We start from the raw sequence: 22,323 nt of genomic DNA on the forward strand, positions 1-22,323 counted from the left end.
ATTATACATTATTTTCTATCTCATTTCAAGGTCAGTAACCTTCGTTTTGACATTTCCGGGCATGGCCTGTCTGGGCCTGTTTCGGTTATAGTCCATCCTTTGTCATTGAATACCACTCGCTCATGAACCATCGGCGTCTCCTGACTTGTAAATATTGAATTTAGGATGCTTGGGTATCAATACAGAATCACTGAACTACATAGGATACATATAAGAGGTCGTTAAAATATATCTTATTGATAAAAGACAACTCAAAGGCGAGTGTGCGTATGGCTAGGCCACCTTGGCAGCCCACGAGAGACAGGTAACCAAGCTTTTAATGTGATTAGTCTGTCTTTTCATCTGTGAGTAGAATATCTCAAAAAGTTAAGGGCTCTCCTTTGTGGCACCTTAAATGATTCCTCAAAGACCTTACATTTGAGAAAGTCTCTGCACAAACCGGACACATGTACGGACGCTATCTCGTGTGAATCCGCTCGTGAGTCCGACAGTGCGTTGATCGAGTGAACCCTTTACCACAAACATTGCATGTATACGGGCGCTCTCCGGTGTGAATTCGCTTCTGAATCTGACATTCCGATGCCCAAATGAACCGCTTACCACAAACATTGCATGGTAGTAGTGTAATAATGTTGCTTCTGGGACACCTCCGTTTAACATGGGAAATCCCTATCTAATGTCATTTACCCCCTTGTCTTTTTCAAAAATCATAAACACCTCTATTTCTCCCACCCTCATCTTTATGAACCTTTTGTCTGTAGTACCTATCCTTAATGTTGTTCATTAGACCACGCATAAACAAATATTTGTTTTCTCTTATAGACCTATCATCCTTCTTCTACATATCATCTGGCAGATTAATCTTTGACCCACTCAAACATTGACCCATTCACTTCCATATTAATTCTTTCCCTCCCTCATTGCCCCTAAACACCTATATTTCTCTCACCCTGTTCTTTACGAACCTTCTAACCTTTTGACATGTTATCCTTATTCATTAGACCACTTAAACACCTGTGATCCTTCTGACCTCATGGACCTTTTAACCTTTTACTCTTAATATCATCTGGTGAATATAACCCACTCAAACAACGACCCTACAAATATTTGTTTATGCGTGGGAAATAATTTAATTCTCCTACAACTCTCTTCACCATCTAATACATTAACAAAAAATATGTTTGAGTTTGGTTCTTTATTAAGATATTTTAACTGAGCTAAGATAAAATGGTAAACCTCACTCAATGTTCTTATTTGAGCGCCTCCAGTGCCACACACTTTTTGGTAGGCTCTGCCCACCTTTTGTTAAGCTCCGTCCACTTTTTGGAAAAACCCCGCCCACTTTTTGGTAAGCCACGCCCATCTTTTACTAAGCCCCGCCCACTTTTTGTTAAGCCACGCCCACTTTTTGCTACGCCCCGCCCACTTTTGCTAAGCTCCGCCCACTTTTGCTAAGTCCCACCCACTTTATAAACTCTTCAGCATTGTATCATTTCCAGGTAATACATAACATCATTTTCAGGGAATTTCCATCACATCATTTCCAGTTAAGACACGCCCAGGGAATTTCCACAGGAAATGACACACACCCAGCCCTTCTTATAAAAGGCACCGACCACACAGGCTTTTTCAAACACGCTTTCTGCTTCACTTGAGAATGGACTCCTATGCCGAAATGGAATGGGATAACTTTGCTATTCCTTGGAGTCCTACTACCTGTGTAGCGCTCAACCTTCAGATTGATGAACTGGACTCGAACCTCTTGTCGATGGAGGAAATTGTATCTGAGCTACGAAATGAAAATTCTACTTTTAACACAACTTGGGATAAAGTTATTTTTTTGTTTGAAGATCTTTTGAACAACCAAGACCCACAGAACGAGTTCTACCTTGATGACCCAGCCAAAGAGTTATACCTTGGAGATCCACAAAATCCTGAAAAAGAGTTCTACCATGATGATACTTATTGTGAGTTATCAAAACAAAACCCACTGAACGAGTTCTACCTTGATGACCCAGCCAAAGAGTTATACCTTGGAGACTCACTAAATTTGGGAAAAACTAATTATGAGGTCTGCCTAGATGGTTCTAACTGTGGAGCCTACCTTGGAGACTCACTAAATTTGGGAAAAACTAATTATGAGGTCTGCCTAGATGGTTCTAACTGTGGAGCCTACCTTGGAGACTCACTAAATTTGGGAAAAACAAATTATGAGGTCTGCCTAGATGGTTCTAACTGTGGAGCCTACCTTGGAGACTCACTAAATTTGGGAAAAACAAATTATGAGGTTTGCCTAGATGGTTCTAACTGTGGAGCCTACCTTGGAGACTCACTAAATTTGGGAAAAACAAATTATGAGGTTTGCCTAGATGGTTCTAACTGTGGAGCCTACCTTGGAGACTCACTAAATTTGGGAAAAACAAATTATGAGGTCTGCCTAGATGGTTCTAACTGTGGAGCCTACCTTGGAGACTCACTAAATTTGGGAAAAACTAATTATGAGGTCTGCCTAGATGGTTCTAACTGTGGAGCCTACCTTGGAGACTCACTAAATTTGGGAAAAACAAATTATGAGGTCTGCCTAGATGGTTCTAACTGTGGAGCCTACCTTGGAGACTCACTAAATTTGGGAAAAACTAATTATGAGGTCTGCCTAGATGGTTCTAACTGTGGAGCCTACCTTGGAGACTCACTAAATTTGGGAAAAACAAATTATGAGGTCTGCCTAGATGGTTCTAACTGTGGAGCCTACCTTGGAGACTCACTAAATTTCATAAAATTAGGAAAAGAGTTTTACCTTGGAGACTTTGAAAACTGGTTTCGTTTTGGAGACTCTGAATGGGGGTTTTGTTTTGATAACTCGGAATGTGATACCTATCTTGGAGACTCAACAGGATTGTGGTTATACCTTGGGAACTTGGAAAGTTGGTTTTATTTTGGAGACTCTACCTGTGGGGTACATCTTGGAGACTCTTTGCATTCTAAAGCAATGAACAATGTTCTTTGTTTAATGACGCTTGATTTAAGCAATATCAAGAAAGTTCGAGGAAGAAAATGCTGGAAAATTCTTTCTTCCCATTTCTACTTCTTCAAACTTGAAAGCCTTGAAAGACAGAATTGGAGGAAGAGGAAAAAAAATAAAAATGAAATACGTATTTAAAAAAAGAAGAAAAAAAAAGAAATACGTATTTTTAAAAAAGAAGAAAAAAAAAGATTATGTTAGGGTTAGGGTGGGATTTTGAATGTGAGGGTTAGGGATTAGGTTGGGTTAGGGATGGAGTTGGGTTAGGGATGGGGTTGGGTTAGGGTTGGGATTTTGAATGTGAGGGTTAGGGATTAGGTTGGGTTAGGGATGGAGTTGGGTTAGGGATGGGGTTGGGTTAGGGTTGGGATTTTGAATGTGAGGGTTAGGGTTGGGGTTGGGTTAGGGATGGGGTTGGGTTAGGGATGGGGTTGGGTTAGGGATGGGGTTGGGTTAGGGATGGGGTTGGGTTAGGGATGGGGTTGGGTTAGGGATGGGGTTGGGTTGGGGATGGGGTTGGGTTAGGGATGGGGTTGGGTTAGGGATGGGGTTGGGTTAGGGTTGGGATTGGGTTAGGGATGGGGTTGGGTTAGGGTTGGGATTTTGAATGTGAGGGTTAGGGTTGGGGTTGGGTTAGGGATGGGGTTGGGTTAGGGATGGGGTTGGGTTAGGGATGGGGTTGGGTTAGGGATGGGGTTGGGTTAGGGATGGGGTTGGGTTAGGGATGGGGTTGGGTTAGGGATGGGGTTGGGTTGGGGATGGGGTTGGGTTAGGGATGGGGTTGGGTTAGGGATGGGGTTGGGTTAGGGATGGGGTTGGGTTGGGGATGGGGTTGGGTTAGGGATGGGGTTGGGTTAGGGATGGGTTGGGTTAGGGATGGGTTTGGGTTAGGGATGGGGTTGGGTTAGGGATGGGGTTGGGTTAGGGTTTGTATATTATTATGACTCACTCACACATACACACACACAAAAGTTAAGCCCCAACTGAAAAGTTGAGGGATTCTGTGTTTGGGGTTCACAGATTTAAAAACGTATCCCCATTATACACACACAAAAGTTAAGCCCCAACTAAAAAGTTGAGGGATTCTGTGTTTGGGGTTCACAGGTTTAAAAACGTATCCCCATTATACACACACAAAAGTTAAGCCCCAACTGAAAAGTTGAGGGATTCTGTGTTTGGGGTTCACAGATTTAAAAACGTATCCCCATTACATTTTATTTATTTATTTATTATTTTCAAGGGTATTATCTGCTTACTTGTGTTTTTTGTAATTCTTGCGAGTAAAATGAACCCAAGATTTCTTCTCCATTTAAATCATATAATTTGTAGGTCCAAGGAGCTGTATCCATTACATCAATGATTTTAAATAATTCACGAGTCCATTTTTGTGTATAACCTTTCTCAAAATGACTTTTCCATTTGTATATCCTTACAATATCACCAACTTTAAACTTGGGCTTTCTCAAATTAATCTCCTTTTCATATTCTAATTTTGTAAATGTTTCCGATGGTTTTGATTTTGTTGATGAATGAACTGTATTGTTGTAATCATCTACAATATCCTGAATTAAATACACCCATTTTTGAGAACCGAGTTCTGTGAATTTTTTATATAATTTCTCTTTCAAAGTACGATTAAAACGCTCAATAACAACTGCCTTTCCTTCATTAAAGGTGCTGTATAATTTAATACCCTTCCCCTTAAGAAATTTCATGAATATTTTGTTATAGAACTCTGTTCCCTCATCAGTCCATAACTTCTTTGGTTTCCTTTTATCCCGATCAAATATTAGCTTAAAGGCTAACATTAAAGTATCACCCCTTTTATTTTTTAAAGGGACAACCCAGGCAAATCTACTCCTCAAATCAATAACGGTTAAAGCATACCTGTATCCCCTGTCATTATTCAATTCAATTAAATCAGCGGACCATATGTGGTCGGTGTATTTAGAATAAACCTTCCTTCTTTTAAACTTTGTGATTATAGGTTTGTGTAATTCTTCAGCCAAAAGCTCCTCAGTCTTGATGACATCATTAGAGCCTAATAGTTTTTTGAGGAATAACCAAGACCAAGTTTCAATTTAGCATTTATCAAATTTCTCACAATAAACCTATCAACTTTCTCTCTCAACGTTGGATTTTGTATCAAAGACAAATTATACAACATTTCGCTGTCGGCTTTATGTTTTTCAGTCAACGTAGTGGTTTTCCCATAAGCAATATCATGCTTCATACACACTTCGTCAACCCTATTTGTAGGTTTAGACCAAGGTTTAGGATTGTCAGCCTCATCTAATCTTTTATCCAAGTTTGTTCCTGGACCACAGAAAGAATACCCTGGAAGGTGTAATTCCCCTGGAATTCCAGTTGTTGTAAATTTACTTCCTGACAGAAACTTTTGTATGTCTCCTCCTCTTTTAGGAGAGATGAATTGGCACTTTTTAGAGCCACATACTTGACATATTCCTTTTTGATAAACTCTATTATTTTTAGCTTTAACATAAGAGATATTTTTAGATTTAGTTTTCTTTTTACATTTGAGACAATAACTCATATTTATTTATCAGAAAAATTCCGACAGAGTATCAAAACCTTTTTGGTTTTCAACATATACATTTCAATCTTTATTTTTAAAACATAAAGAATCCTAAGGAATGCCTTCACTCTCTCCTCCATTTATTTACAAATAAAAACTAACTAAAGTCAATGACACCAACATCATCAATCACATAATCTTTTCCTTCTTCTTCTTCTTCTTCTTCACCACTTTCTCGTTTAAATCTCCTCCCTGAAATTGAAGACATTGACGTTCTTATTTTTGAAACTATTATCTTCATAAGAGTTGTTAATTCTTTAATTTCCTCTTCGGTGCGTTGAGATTGATTTATTTGCTTTAATACACTCAATCTTTTATGAATCTCAATGATTTCCATCTTTTTATATTTTTCCTCCCTCTCTCTTTGCTCCCTCTCCTCCTCCTCCATTTTCTCCCTCTCCTCCTTCTCCTTTTTCTCCCTTTTCTCCCTTTCCTCCTTCTCCCTTTTCTCCCTTTCCTCTTTCTCCTTTTTCTCCCTCTCCTCCTTCTCCTCCTTTTTCTCCCTCTCCTCCTTCTCCTCCCTCTCCCTTTCCTCCTTCTCCTTTTTCTCTCTTTCCTCCTTCTCTTCTTCAACTCCTTCCTCATCCCTTGCTACCCTTGAGTTTGAACCCCAAAGAATATTATACATATACTCATCTGGATTTTGAGATATTCTTGTATCTATAATTATTTTTCTCATAATAGGATACCAATAAGATTTGTTGACGATTTCTAAAAGAGTTTTATATTTCATAACTTTGAGAAGTTCATTTTTATTTAATATTTTAAACAAGTCTCTATTTGTGGGTTTAACAATATCAGTATAAGGCCAGTTTTTAATGACAAAATTCCCATGTATATGCTCCAAATCATAAGGTATGTAATACCGAGCACCCTTTTCTTGTAGGTATCCTTGAATACAAAAATTATAATTCTCTTGTAGTCTTCTTCCTGCCATTTATGTATCAGAAATATATGTGAGATTAATATTATGACAGGTAATACCACCCCATCTTCCCACTACCAAATCGGTTTGTATTCCTCGGCTTTCTATCCTTATCTCATTACCTTCCTTCTTTGTCATGCGAACCATCGCTATACTATCATATATTTTTCTTTTCTTAAAATCACGTATTTGTTGTTTACTAATTGTACTTCCACATAAATCCTTATCCTCACCAAGTGGATAATATTCTTCTTTACGAGACTGATTTAAATCATGTAGGTCTTCTATGTTTATTGAAAAAGACCAATTATACCCTAAATCAGGCATATCATACCCCCATTTATTAATTCGCATATTAACTAAATGTCCTTCTTTATAAAATTCAATTGTAAGCAGGTAGTTAAATTCAATGAGGAAAGGTGTATGGTCAGTATAACCAGGTGTTGTGGTTGTAAATTTTACTTCTTTCACAAAACGTGCTGTTTTCTTTAAAAATATATATTGTGATAAATCACTTAATCTAATTAAGTCATTCGCATCTGTAGGGTTTGGATAATTGATTAATTTATAAGTATTCTTCATATTAATATTTTTACTTACACTATATTTTTGTCGTTCAGCCTGTGCCTTTGTATAATAATTTGATAAATCAATATCCTGAGAGGATTTTCCAAAGATAGAACCATCTTTTCCAACATAAGTCATTTATATTAGATTAAAAATGATATCATAAAAATTTTCATTATTGTTGAGTTGAAATAATACATATAAACATAATTGACCACAACATTTAGAATTAATTTCTTGAACTTGAAATGTTTGATAAACACCATTCTGTAAGAATTGTATTACTTCAACAGGTGGTGGCATACCATAACTATCAAAATAATATTTATCCTGACTATTATGAATACAAACCCAATGAGAACCATTCTGTGTGTCTAAATTCATAATAATATTCTTTGTATTCTTATTTATATGTATTAATTCATCTCTCATACAAATAACCACATTATCAATTTTTAGTGTTTTACAATACTTAGCTAGTTCTATATTTGACGTTGTATTCTTTCCAAATTGTTTAAACCATTTATCCATTTATTTATGAGAAAGATACAATCCATTACCCCGTTTAGTTAGTTTAACACCCGCTTGAGCGATAGAGGAAAGCATATCTCCAACCAACAATCTAGCTTTATCAGGTAGACTTTCAAGTTTTTGAGCAAAATCTACAATTACACCACTTCCACTAATTTGTTTCTCCAACTCCTTGTTATGTCTTTCCAATTCTTTTTGAGCTTTTAGTTGTGCCTTCCTTTCGTTAGCAGTTTTTACCGCTGCTGAAATACCACCAGTCAATGCTCCCGCCGCACTTAAACCAGCAAATAAAGGAATTAGAAACGGGAGAAATCCTCCTCTTGACTCGTCTATTGAATATTTCTTTAACATAGGTTTCGTCATTTTAATTTTAAGTGATCCAACATCATTTAGTGTTTTTACTTGTGTGTGTGTGAGTAAAACATCAATTCTTACAGCTCCTTTTCTTTGAATTGTATTAACATTAATAATACAAGGCTTTTGATTTTGAATACAAGATGTTAATTTATTAAGATTGATTTGATTAACATATACCCCAACCATTTATTTATGAGAAAAAACCTATGTGATATTAATCATAACACCATTATCTGTATTAATCTGTAATTCTGTTTCCTCCAAAAGCAAACAATATGCATTAACCTCTTCACTCTCCCCTCTTTCAATGTATAGAGAAGTATCCACTCGATTAGACTTTATAGTTTCCTTTTGAGAACTCAGGTCAATTGTGTAGATTGTATAAAGTTTTTGAAACGCAACCATATCCAAAATAGGATCATTATTACCATTACTTTCACACACCTTTTGGTAGGACTTGTAGGCTTCCGCATAATCATTTTTTTCCCAATCAATTTCCAATCTATCTCGCGGATAAAATGTGCCATCAAGAGAAACCCGAAGTTGTTTCACCTTAGCATTATCACTCAGCGCATTATTCTTATTAGTACCGTCCTCTCCATCTGGTTTTTTAAAAATGAGCCAGAGGTATCGTGGCTTTCCTTGAAGAACACCCAAATTCCAAGTGTAGGTAGTGTGTTCCAGTTTAACGTGTTGACATCTTCTTTTAAGGTATGATACATTTAGCGGTTTCTTTGAGTTAAGTCTTCTATTTAACATCTCTTCCGTTTTAAGATTAGGAGTATATTCACTGATATACCAACACAAATCATTAATAACAAATTTATTATTTTCTCCAAAAGCATTTTCAACCCCAAAAAGCAATCTATTTACATTATCATTCCTTTGTAGTTGAAATCTAATTTTAAGCCCATACAAAACTTTATCATAATCACAAAATCCAAATATACCTTTCAGAGGTACTGCTACGGTAAAACTATTCTCAGCTTTTGCGTCATCATTATACATTGACTTCCTTTGACTATAACCAGGGTCTGCGTTTGTACCCGTTGACATATCAGGAATAAAACCTTCAACAGCTCCCTTACCCATTCTATCACTAAACGAATATAGTGTAAATTTCATCATTTCAGATGTAGCAGAGACATAATCAACCGCTTCAACCTCTTGTGTTCCAATATACAGGCGGACACTGTCAAACATTTTCCAGAAGAAATCATTTACGAGTGTAGCATTAGTATTATTCGCAGCCTTAGTGAATTTAAATTTACACAGCAAGAAACTATCAGCTAGATTCAAGTAAGTTTGTTGATTATTTATTTCAAAACTTTTTGTTCCGTTTGAATTCCAGTCTGTTCCTGTTATAGCATTTACCTTAAAATAGTCTTCCTTTTTAGTGGAGTTTGAAATGATAATCGTATCATCCAAATCATAGATACTATCAATCGCTTCCATACTTGTATTTATATAGCATTAAAATTGTTGAAACCCTGACCCAAGTATTTTAATGATTTTTTGTCGTTCTTGTGAAGATAGTTGAGTTTTACCTTTTTTTATTTCTTTGATTGCTTGTAATTTATGAGACTCCTTTTGAGCATCTTTTATACTCTTTATAGCACCCGCAACGGAGCCCACGGCAGAAGCAGTTGAATCAATTAGGTCTTTATGTTTAAGGATGGTTGAACCAATACCCATTAGAGTATCAATTATCCCATCTCCTTTATTTCGAAATTGATGACCTACACCTCGTTGTCTCTTAGGTTTATAGTATCCTCTACCCACATACCTTGTATAGTCTGGTGAAAGGAACATGCCCTCCCCTGTAATTATTTTATATTTTCCCAACTCGTGTTTTCTCACAATAACCATTATTTATTTATTGAAAAACTTCACGTAGGTGAATTCTGATGGATATAATTTCATCATTAAAGGATATCATACGATTATCTTGGTCGGTTATCCTAAAACTTACTCTGTATATGGTTTTTCCTGACACAGGTAAATAGACAAGATTTTTTGGTTCCATATTAAATTTATAACCAATCGGGGTTGAGTATGCACTGAATGAAAATATTGTATTTGTTCTTATTCCATCGTTATAAGCACCATCAATCAAATCACAATGAATTAATACTGAATTTATACCGGAGGATATTTGGATAACATTATCACTGTAAAACGTCCCGTTAGTTTCAATCTTTTTTGAAGAGAAACCCAATAGCTCTCTAAACGAATTTTCAATCGTGAAATCAACTTTATAATTATTTTTAAGTTTAATAGTTGATTTTGAAGTGTGTGTTTGAATATCTATTACAATATTTTTTGGTTCATCACCTTTTTCTTTCATAAGGCGAGAGACTTCTGAAGATATTTGAGAAATCTCGTAAGCTCCAGGTGAAACGGTTATAGTTTTATATCCACTTCCTGGATTATAACTAAACTTGTTGTTTTTCTCTGTGATATTAAAAAGGGTATTGTAAGTTTCCATTGACAACAAAGATGCCTCATATGAGGTAAGGGGGTCAAGTTGTAGTGGGTAAGGGAATGAAGCTGTGTAATCGCTCGTTGTGAAATTAAAACTAAGAATTGTGCTTCTCATCTTATTTAATATCTAATAAAATATCTTTGTATTGACATTTATTAATTATTTTCATGTTCATCAACTGATCTAAAATGGCTGAGGATTCATTAAAACAATTGTTGTTTCCAGCCTTCTTACTACCTAACAACAATAATAGCCTATTAACTAATTGTGATGGGTCATTTGGAAGAAAACTAACACCCGAACCAAGCTTACTTAAAGCATCAATAATATGTTTCTCCTTCTCATTCTTCTTACTTTTACCAGCAACAGAAACTCCATAATCAAGTGCATTTAGCAACTCAATATATACCCTATCTTCCTCTCTTTCCATATCAAGTGGTTCCTCAAAATATTTTGAACCGCTGAATCCGGGGTTTGTTAGAAGAAACATTAATCTTGGAGTTAATTTAACATTTGGTTGAGTAGAACTCAAGAACATCAATTCATCATTAAATATCAATACCTTTTCTTCCACAAGATGAAACACTGCTGGTTCTTCTGTTGGAATGAGACCTGCTCTGGTTTTTGAACCCGCCGAATATTCATTGTTTTGAAGAGCTTCCACAACATAATTAGGGGGTTGATTTACCTCCTCAAGTTTCCGAAATAATCCCTCGTCATCATATTCTAATTCACCAAGTTCTTGTTTTGTTATCTGACTAAAATCTTTGAGCATTTGAAGTTTTTTCGGAGTAAATTCTACCGTGGGAACTGTAGGTGAGTGTTGAGTTTTCAAAAGTGGTTTAAAGAATTTCTCTTGTTTTCTTTCAAAGGCTTCTTCACCAGTTAGTTTCTGTCTCCGTTTCTTCTTTATCTCTTCCTGTTGTTTAACAACTTTTGAAACTAATTGTTGATGTTCCTTAAACTTTCTTTCTCTTTCTTCGGTATTCATTTTCTGTATTTATTTATTGAAAAATATCATTTAGTATCTCATCTTGTTTCACAACAATATATTTATATTTTCCAATCGTGTGTTTCATATAATTTTCAAATTCTTTTTTACTACATAACGTAGAGCAATTATCTCTCCAAAAATTATTTACATCTATTGAATTTAACTTAAATAAAATAAAAGTATTGGCATTGTTTCTTATTGAGCGTCGAGGGAGTTGAAAATATGATTGACTAAGATATATACAATTACAAGAAGAATGTCTCCCTCTTGTATAGTAGCTATCCATTACTGTTTGGTTTCTCTCATTAACACAATCATCAAAGATGACGAGGTTCTTTTTTGATTTATCTAAATCTTGAGGTGAAGGTATATCATCCGTATTATCACTGAGAATACAAGTTATGGGTTTCGATTTTGATTTCTGTGTATCACAAAATAGTTGTATTATATCTTCAATGTTATAATCATTTAGTTTGTTTTGAAGTTTAAATAAACCGATAATGTCTTCCTTTTTAAGACCTGCATTAAAACCCTGTGAGAGTAGTTGATACTCGGGTTGAAAACTTGACTTTGTAAAAATTATTAAATTATCATAATCTAAAAAATTAGGACCAAGGAGCATCTTTAAAAGTAAACAGGTTTTCCCACATCCGCTTGAACCAACTATTAGACATCTCAATGAATTTGGAATGTTTTTATGGTTATTAAACTTTATCTTATTTTCCCAAACGGGTAAAAAATCATTCATTTATATATTTGGAAAACAAGTCATCTAACTTTTTTTGAGCTATTTTAGAAACTCTATATTTTATCCTGAGTTCGGGTTTAATTTCAAAATAATTCATTATTTTATTTATATAGTATCTTGTATTAACATTTCCATTAAAATTATTTTGAATAATAAATATCATTAAACCCTCATACATTTCCTCAATACAAAGAGTCTCTTTCCTTGTAAGAAATGGTGTATTATCACCATAATGCTTAACATTCATCTCTCTTATTAATCTTGTAAAGTAATTCATTTTTGGTTCTAATTTAAAAGAGTTATATGTTTTTTTATATTTCTTATTATCATTAATTAGAATATAATCACAGAATAAACATTGTTTATATGAACCCTCATTATTAAGCCCTATTCTATCACAAGCCGGACAATTCTCTAATTTATCATATGGAGAGTCTGGAAATTCTAAATATCCTTCAGAACTTATCATATTTATAGAGTAAATTTTTACTTAAACTAAACGCAAGTTTATTCATTAATAAATACAATGTTTCAAAGCACAAAAGACAAATTTCAATCAATCTCTACTTCGGTGGAAGATATAGAAAAATATGTCAAAGATGTTAAATTGAACAAAGATAAATATGGAAATTTTTGGGTAAAACCAGTTATGGAAAATAACATGAGCCCCTCTATTTCATTTAAAGGAAGAGCTCTAACTATACCTGGAAAGACATCCATTAAAGTAAATCTAACAAAAGTTTCTCCTCTACTCCTGGCAATTTATTCAAAGCTTGAAAAAGTGATTGACCACGATACTTTGAAAAAGAATGATAAGACCATTAATAATTCTAGAGGAGACATTTGTATTTTCTTTAATAATCCAAAGGGTGTAGATCTAAGTAAAATGAATGATGTTAATATTTCTGGTGAAATGTCATTTCGTTCTATGATAGTTAGAGATTATTTAAAGATAACTTTTGATATTAAAAATGTAGAGATTGAATCCGTTAATGAAAGAAAGTATATTGGTATAGATGGAAAGGTTTTTTCTGCTAATTAAATATGAGTCAATACAGCAGTGAAGATTTTACTATTTCATTGAACTCGGACGATAGTGATGATAGTATTTCATTGAACTCGGACGATGGTGATGATAGTATTTCATTGAACACAGATGATAGTTATGATACTAATAGTTTGTGCTCAAATGATAGTTATGAGAGTAGCTTTATTGATGACTCTGAGTATGATTCTGAGTATTCATGTGATAGTTATGACTTAGATGATTCTGAGTGAAAAAGTGTTTTAGTTTAAGCACAGCGATATATATAAAACGGAGCTGTAAAGCTCAAAAGTGTTTTATTTTAAGCACAGTGATATATATAAAACACCACGTTTTCTCACGCTATAAATATGGTTTATTGTGATACTTGCGAGAAGGAAGTAAAATATTATAAACAACATATTCTCACCGCAAAACATACATACAACATTTTTAACAAACTTTCCCCTCTTCCACCTGAAACAAAACACTGTTCTACATGTAATAAAAATATCCTCAAGAAAGGCTTCAAAATACATCTTAAAACAAATCTACATTTATCAAATTTTATCACAACTAAAAACTCTGATGGAGCATTCAAAGGACATATTAAAATAAGAGTCTTTAACTTCAAACCTCCTGAACCAGAGTCTATAGTTGATGCTGTAGAAATAGTTAAACCTGCTGTTCAAACGTTGATTGAAAAAACACTAAAGGAAATGAAACCACTTAAATTTTATATGGGAGTAAAATTAGAAATGACAAAGGATGAAGGAGTTATAGATGCACCATACATGAGAACTGAGCCACACTTTATATCTTCATATCAAGATTTTAAAACATCAGGAGTCTATGATGAACTTATTAAACAAGAGCAAGATGTGGATAATTCAATCGTAGGAAGTGGATTCAATATAGGAAAAATTATTTACATAGACATTCATATTCTTAAATCAGATCCTCTTAAAGCTTCTTCTTACATTGATTTACCCAGTGTTATCAAAAATAGAAAAGCAGTTATCAATATCAAAAATAAAGACAATAAATGTTTTCTCTGGTCTATTTTAGCACACTTACATCCTCCACATTTTCATGATGAAAGAGTATCTCATTATAAAAAATATGAGAATACATTAAATACGAAAGATCTAAAGTTTCCGATGACTTTAAATGATATTCCTAAATTTGAAAAGATGAATAATTTATCAGTTAATGTTTATGGTCTAACAGAAACAAACAACATTCAGGTTTTAAAGCTTTCTGACAATTGTAAACAAACTCATATTAATCTTCTATATTTTAATTCAGACGAAAATTCACATTATACATACATCAAAGATATTGCTAAATTAATAAAACCACAAGTCTGTAAGAGAACAAATAAAATATATATTTGTTTGCGTTGTCTTAACTTCTTCAATTCACAAGAAAGATTAGATAAACATTCAAATTATTGTGGCGAACATAAATCAACGGTAATCAATATGCCTAAAGAAGGCTCAAAGATCACATTCAAAGATGAAAATAAAAAGATCAAACATCCATTTGTTATATATGCTGATTTTGAAAGTATTTTAGAAAAAATTGATACTGCTTCTCCAGATCCAAAAGAATCATACACAAATAAATATCAAAAACATACTCCTTGTGGTTTTTGTTATTATATCAAATCATCCGTTGGTGATAAATATAACAAGTTAGAGATGTATAGAGGCTCAAATACCCCAGAGGAGTTTGTGAAACGACTAGAAAAAGACTGTGTTCGATTAACCAAGATAATGAGAGAAACCAATAAACCAATGTCCTTAACAAGTAAAGAAAAAAGGGAATTTATAAAAAACAATGTCTGTCATATTTGTGAGGAGAAAATTGGTAAAGGTCTAAAGGTTAGAGACCATTGTCATCTCACTGGTAAATATAGAGGTCCGGCTCATCAAAGTTGTAATATTAATTATCAACTCCCCTCTTTCATTCCTGTCTTTCTTCATAACAACGCTCATTATGATACACATCTATTTATCAAGGAACTCTCAAAGACTTCTGGAAGTATCTCAGCAATTCCAAACACGGATCAGAAATACATTTCATTCACAAAAACAATTCACACATCTCCTATTACTCATATCAGATTTCTTGATACATTTAAATTCATGGCAAGTCCATTGGTTAACTTGGTTCAAAATCTAAAAGAGTTTCCATGTCTTTCAGAGTATTTTTTAGATAAAGATTTTCTAACACAAAAGGGAATTTACCCCTATGACTATATGGACTCATTTGAGAGATTCAATGAAACACAACTTCCTTCAAAAGAAAATTTCTATAACAAATTAAATAATAGTCATATATCTGATAAAGATTATGTACACGCACAAAATGTTTGGGAAAAATATAACATCAAGAATCTTGGCGAGTATCACGATTTGTATCTCAAAACTGATGTGCTTTTATTGGCCGATGTATTTGAAGCCTTTAGATCTGTTTGTCGCACTGGATATGGATTGGATCCTGCTCACTACTACACAGCACCTGGATTGGCCTGGAGTGCGATGTTGAAAATGACAAAACAAGATTTGGATTTGATAACCGATGTTGATATGCTTTTGATGATTGAAAAGGCAAAAAGAGGTGGAATTTCACAAGTCTGCTCGAGTAGATACGCAAAAGCAAATAACAAATATCTTCCAAATTATGATCCAACGAAAGAGAGTTCTTACTTGATGTACTATGACGCGAACAACCTGTATGGCTGGGCAATGTCTCAGGCTCTTCCTTATGGAAAACTTAGATGGGTAAAGGAAAAAGACTACAAAAACGTTTTACAAGATGTATGTATCTCTACACAAAAAGAATTGGATGAAGAAAAAGTTGGTTATTATTTTGAAATTGATTTAAAATATCCAGAGGAACTCCATAACCTACACAAAGATCTCCCATTTGCTTGTGAGAAAGCAAGTCCAAAGAAAGAATGGTTGAGTGATTATCAACGATCGTTTGATATAGGTGAATCAACAGAAAAATTACTTACTACATTATATAACAAGAAAAATTATGTTCTACACCAAAGAAATTTGCGACAATATTTATCAAAAGGTCTAAGAGTAGAGAAGATCCATAGGGTTCTAAAGTTCAATCAAAGTCATTGGTTAAAGGGGTACATTGATTTTAATACACAAAGAAGAACAGAGTCAAAAACAGATTTTGAGAAAGACTTTTATAAATTGATGAATAATGCGGTCTTTGGTAAGACTATGGAGAATGTGAGGAAAAGACAAAATATCAGACTATCAACATCTTGGGAACAAGCATCAAAATTAATTAATAGACCGAGTTTTACTCGAGCTGAGGTCTTTACTGAGAACTTTTGTGCGATCCATTTGATTAAAGAGAGTATTGAAATGAACAAACCTATTTATATTGGAACAACAATTCTTGATTTATCAAAGTCATTAATGTATGATTACTTTTATAATAACTTGAGGAAGAAATATCAAAATGATGTTAATCTACTTTATATGGATACAGATCGTTTTATTTTGAAAATTAATACCAACGATGTTTATTCAGACATGAAAAGAGACATTAATATCTATGACACGAGTAATTACAGTCCAGAGAGTGAGTTGTTCTCTTCTAAAAATAAAAAGGTGATTGGAAAGTTCAAGGATGAATTAGGAGGAAATGTTATGAGTGAATTTGTGGGATTGAGGTCAAAGGCTTATGCTTATAAATACATTGTGAATAACGTTGAAAAGACTGATAAGAAGTTAAAAGGTGTAAAGAAAAATGTTATTAAAGAAACAATAAACTTTAAGGATTATTATAACTGTTTAACAACAAAGAAAGAAGAGTTTAGAAAGATTAATGGAATAAGAAGTTATAAACATCAATTATATTCAGAAGAGATAAATAAGAAAGCATTGGGGGCTTTTGATGATAAGAGGTTTATTTTAGAAAATGGAATTGATAGTCTCCCTTATGGTTATATAAGTATATAAGTGATAAGATATATATATAAGTGATAAGATATATATAAGTGATAAGATATACATAAGTGATAAGATATATATAAGTGATAAGATATATATAAGTGATAAGTTAAAAAGGGGGGGGTTGGGGATTTTAACGGGATACCGCCGCCTTTTTTACTATTATATAAATGATAGAACCAAGTATCAACCAGACTAAAGAGTGGAGGTGTAATCAACCTTGGTATATAAATGGAAAACATAATGAATGTGAAAAATATCAAATAGGTATAATTGAAAAGGCAACTGGTAAAAAAGTTCACAAAACAAATAAGAGAATTAATTTAAATACCGGTGAATTGGGTAAAAAAGATGGAAATATTTTTGAGTGGACGGAAAACTTTGATGGTTGTCAGGAAAATATATACTTTAATTTAAAAATGGTATGTGGCACTGGAGGCGCTCAAGCAAGAACATTGAGGGAGGTTTACCATTTTATCTTAGCTCAGTTAAAATATCTTAATAAAGAACCAAACTCAAACATATTTTTTGTTAATGTATTAGATGGTGAAGAGAGTTGTAGGAGAATTAAATTATTTCCCACGCATAAACAAATATTTGTAGGGTCGTTGTTTGAGTGGGTTATATTCACCAGATGATATTAAGAGTAAAAGGTTAAAAGGTCCATGAGGTCAGAAGGATCACAGGTGTTTAAGTGGTCTAATGAATAAGGATAACATGTCAAAAGGTTAGAAGGTTCGTAAAGAACAGGGTGAGAGAAATATAGGTGTTTAGGGGCAATGAGGGAGGGAAAGAATTAATATGGAAGTGAATGGGTCAATGTTTGAGTGGGTCAAAGATTAATCTGCCAGATGATATGTAGAAGAAGGATGATAGGTCTATAAGAGAAAACAAATATTTGTTTATGCGTGGTCTAATGAACAACATTAAGGATAGGTACTACAGACAAAAGGTTCATAAAGATGAGGGTGGGAGAAATAGAGGTGTTTATGATTTTTGAAAAAGACAAGGGGGTAAATGACATTAGATAGGGATTTCCCATGTTAAACGGAGGTGTCCCAGAAGCAACATTATTACACTACTTATATATGTACATATATGGGTAAGTACACGATGTGTTCAAACCTCTTGTTTTATTTTACCTCTTTTTTCCCAAAGATTTTAAAATGTTACGCGCTGCTTCCTTGCTTGACGTTCACTATTTATTAAAGGATAGAGCACTGACAAATAACCATAGGTTGGTAATGACAACGCAGGCTTTCTTCTCCCGATGGTCTCCTTCTGCGTCGAGGGTCCTTCATGTTCCTTGTTAGTCCCAGGATTAGAGTGAAGGAAGAGTGTTTCCAGGTCTCCACGACCTCCATCTCCACGACATCCATAAAGTTACGACATTCGACATGGATACCGTAGGGAAGGTGTTCTTTCAATTATACAGAAATTCATAATGTTTCATACATACTCCATCAATACACTTCAATATGAGCTCTGATTGTCGCTCGCAGGACCCCAACGCGGTGCACAACTCGGTGTCGGGAGAGATATACAAACGGACAAACAGATAGACGGGGCTGAAAACATAACCTCCATCCACCTTTTGTGGCAGGGCAACAATTCGGTGAACTGCAACGTATTTTGAATGTTTACAAAATGTTTAATTACGACAACGTGATTGAAAACAAATGCAGATCTACCTGTAAATCTGAAAACAAAAGGTTGACGTCTTGACGTTCCTGAGCTATTGTAGACGTTTCGTGGACCTTTTTTGTCGCTCAATTGATAAGAATATCTGTAAACAATCATTGATGCAAACGATCACGTGTAACCTTCGTGTTTAATCTGAACCGTTCAAAATACGTCGCAAGCGCCCTGAGGCCATTGGTGAACAAAGACCGTCACAGGTGGAACCGGTAAAAATAGACGCGAATCGATTAATTGACGGAAACACCTATTGATGACGTCACAAGGTGATTTCAGGCACAGGAGGCCACGTCAAATGGTCGATCACGAAGTAAGACTACTTTAACCATCAAATATTCACGACTTTAACAATAGTTCTGTAATTCAAGGCCACAGGTGTATTTTTTAATCAGATTTGTTTGCATTGGTAACCTGCATTCGTGTACAGGTAAACAGGTTATGGGCACTCATTCACAATTGTTGACAATTCATTAATTCCACTTTAACAATGTCAGGTGCACGATACCAGGTCCAAATGTTGAGAGTTCATGCAAAACTCTTTAATCGATACTTGATGTAACTGCTCAGTGAGCATCGCATTTGGTATTCGAACGAATTAAAAAAAATCAATGAAGAATTACATAAAGTGAGAGATAAGTCGGATATTATTAAATACTTTGTGGAAGAATAATGAAATTCCGCCCATTCACGTCCTCGATCAGATCGGTTGCTTTATGTGTTTGTTGGGATCAGTGAAACTAGAGGGAGAGGGAGAGGGGAGAGGGGAGGGGGAAAGGGGAAGGTGGGTGAGGGGAGGGGGAGGGGGGAGGGGGGAGAGGCGGTGGGAAGAGATGTGGTTATTCCAGAAAAGAATCAAAAATTCTGGGTTGTTTATCCGCATTTATATCAACACCAGCACACCAGGATGGCCTCCATCCATTGAAGTCTGAGTAGAATCAGAATGTCAGATCAACTTGTGGTGCGGGAGTTATCGACCATTTGTCAGACAGACACACGAGCCCCGACCCTCGTGCTGCCCACACAGTCAATATTCAGGAATGCAGATGGATGTGCAGAGATTCAAACCCACGATAATCCAGATATCAAACTCACCATAATCCAGATATCAAACTCAACATAGTCCAGAGACGATAAAATATTTGAAAAGCGTTCACCTTTATTGGGCTCCACGTTGTCATTATCCCGTTTTGAGTCCGTACATTGTGGACCCTCCTCTCCCCATATGATTAACACTTATAATGATCATATAAATCGAAACATCAACTCCCTTCGCTAATAACTTCCACAATCAGGTATACACAACGTCGCATTGTATTATTTCCAGGCTGTGGATTTATTGATCACCGCTCGTTTTTAATTATTTCAATTCACAGCTCGACTTGATCATCATCTCACACTTAGATGATTACGTCACAACTTCATCAACGTATCATAACGGGAGGGGTTCATTGGTTCCCTATTTGGGGGAATTACCCCTCCCAATGCACTTTGGGAAATGAAAACCTATTTAGGTGTCTACCTGTGATCATTCCACTTTATTGAAAGCCGGTATTCGGTACGAGCTGATCCAAGTGAACCCGTCTTCATGGAGAACCGAAGACCCGGTGGTGTCCCGAGATCCAGTGCCGGCGGACGCTTTCCATTCTATGACGATGACGGGGAATCCCCATCGGTCCTTCCTGACCCAGACGGCAGCGCGAGGTCATCCCATGTCCACCCTTGCCTTGCGACCATCCGGGAAGTTCCGGAGAAACGCACATGGTACGCGGACCCTGGAGGCGTCAACAATTTGGAGATCGAACGGACTCCTCAGCTCAGACTCAGAAATCGATCGAACTCAGAAAGACCTTCTGTGATAAGTGGATTCGGACCTTTCAGTGATTCTCCTTTTTACACACATTTTCTTGACGAAATGAGGTCGTTTTGGAGCGAGGTCATGACCCCGTCGGGTGCACTCGGGTCAGAGGTGGCAGATCCAGAGGCAGCGCACACTCGTGGCAGATTCCCGATGGGATCAAACTCCTCGTCGCTTGTCAGAGCGGAGTCCCGTGGACCTCAAGCCGTCCCTTTCAACGCCGTGGACCCGAGAGGTCACCTGGAAACGTCGAGCTCCTCGGACCATCGGAGGTTCCACGCAAGCTACAGCAGGTCGTTGGAGAGGACCCCTCAACACAGCAGACCTCCGTGCGTCCTCTGTTTAAAGAACGGATCTGCGTACGAAACGTGCGAGGAGCACGCGCTCAAGGATGTGTACGGCCGCGTCACGTGTCCCATCCTGCGTGCGTACACGTGTCCCACCTGTAACGCCACTGGGGACAACGCGCATACCGAGCATTACTGTCCGGCGCTCATGCAGATGGGAAGGTCCTCCAAACCGTTCCAGTGGTGCACCTCGTCGCGACGGTCCTCCAAACCGTTCCATGGTGCACCTCGTCGGGACGGTCCTCCAAACTGTTCCAGTGGTGCACCTCGACGTGATGGTCCTCCAAACCGTTCCAGTGGTACACATCGTCGGGAGGGTCCTCCAAACCGTTCCAGTGGTGCACCTCGTCGCGACGGTCCTCCAAACTGTTCCAGTGGTACACCTCGCTCGTCGGGACGGTCCTCCAAACCGTTCTAGTGGTACACCTCGTCGGGACATCCCCAATGAGTTTGCCATTCGTGGCAGCAGGTGTGCGATCACCTGTGTTTGCAAAAAATAACTTTGTTTTACCTCTAAACGTGTTTGTTGTACCGTTTTCTATTTTACAAAAACTTTGATGAAAATGTTCTAATCGCAATTCCCCAAAATTACATTTGACTTTTCATATGTTGAAATGAACATGTTGTGATAATAAATTGTGAGAATCAATTTTTTTGGTGTTTTCAATATCGCAATCCAACTTGTAGTAACTCTTTGGGAGGTATCACGTATCGGAAAGGTGAACCAGGTACTCTCGGGATCCAAAGTATCCGTCATCATCTTACTATAATCCACCAAATGTCCGTCTGTCCGTTCGAAGGTACCGCAAAATCGGCTCAACCGATCGCGATATTTTCGGTGGATATTCCTGGGACCCCTGGGAGTAAAATAGGCTATATCGTATATTGTTTTTCCAATTTGACAGAAACTTCTCCCCCTTGTCGGGAGAGACGGACACAGAGTCCAGGAGCAGCTGGGTATGACTGGGTAAGGTGGGGTTGGGAGAGACAGGGAGAGATGGGGTTGGGACACAAGATTTTGAGGCAAACACAGAGTTGAGGCATTCGGCTTTTTCACATGCAGTATCAGCTGTGTAGCCATTTTAGACCATGGGCCAAGACTCAAAAATCCACTTTTCCGTAGTCCCCACTTGGGGGTACTGGATATTTGCAAGAGCAATAGATATTAGGTCATTAATTACTATTTTT

Source organism: Myxine glutinosa, chromosome 4 (genome assembly GCF_964187855.1).
Source record: "Myxine glutinosa chromosome 4, kmMyxGlut1.1, whole genome shotgun sequence".
NCBI lineage: Eukaryota > Metazoa > Chordata > Myxini > Myxiniformes > Myxinidae > Myxine > Myxine glutinosa.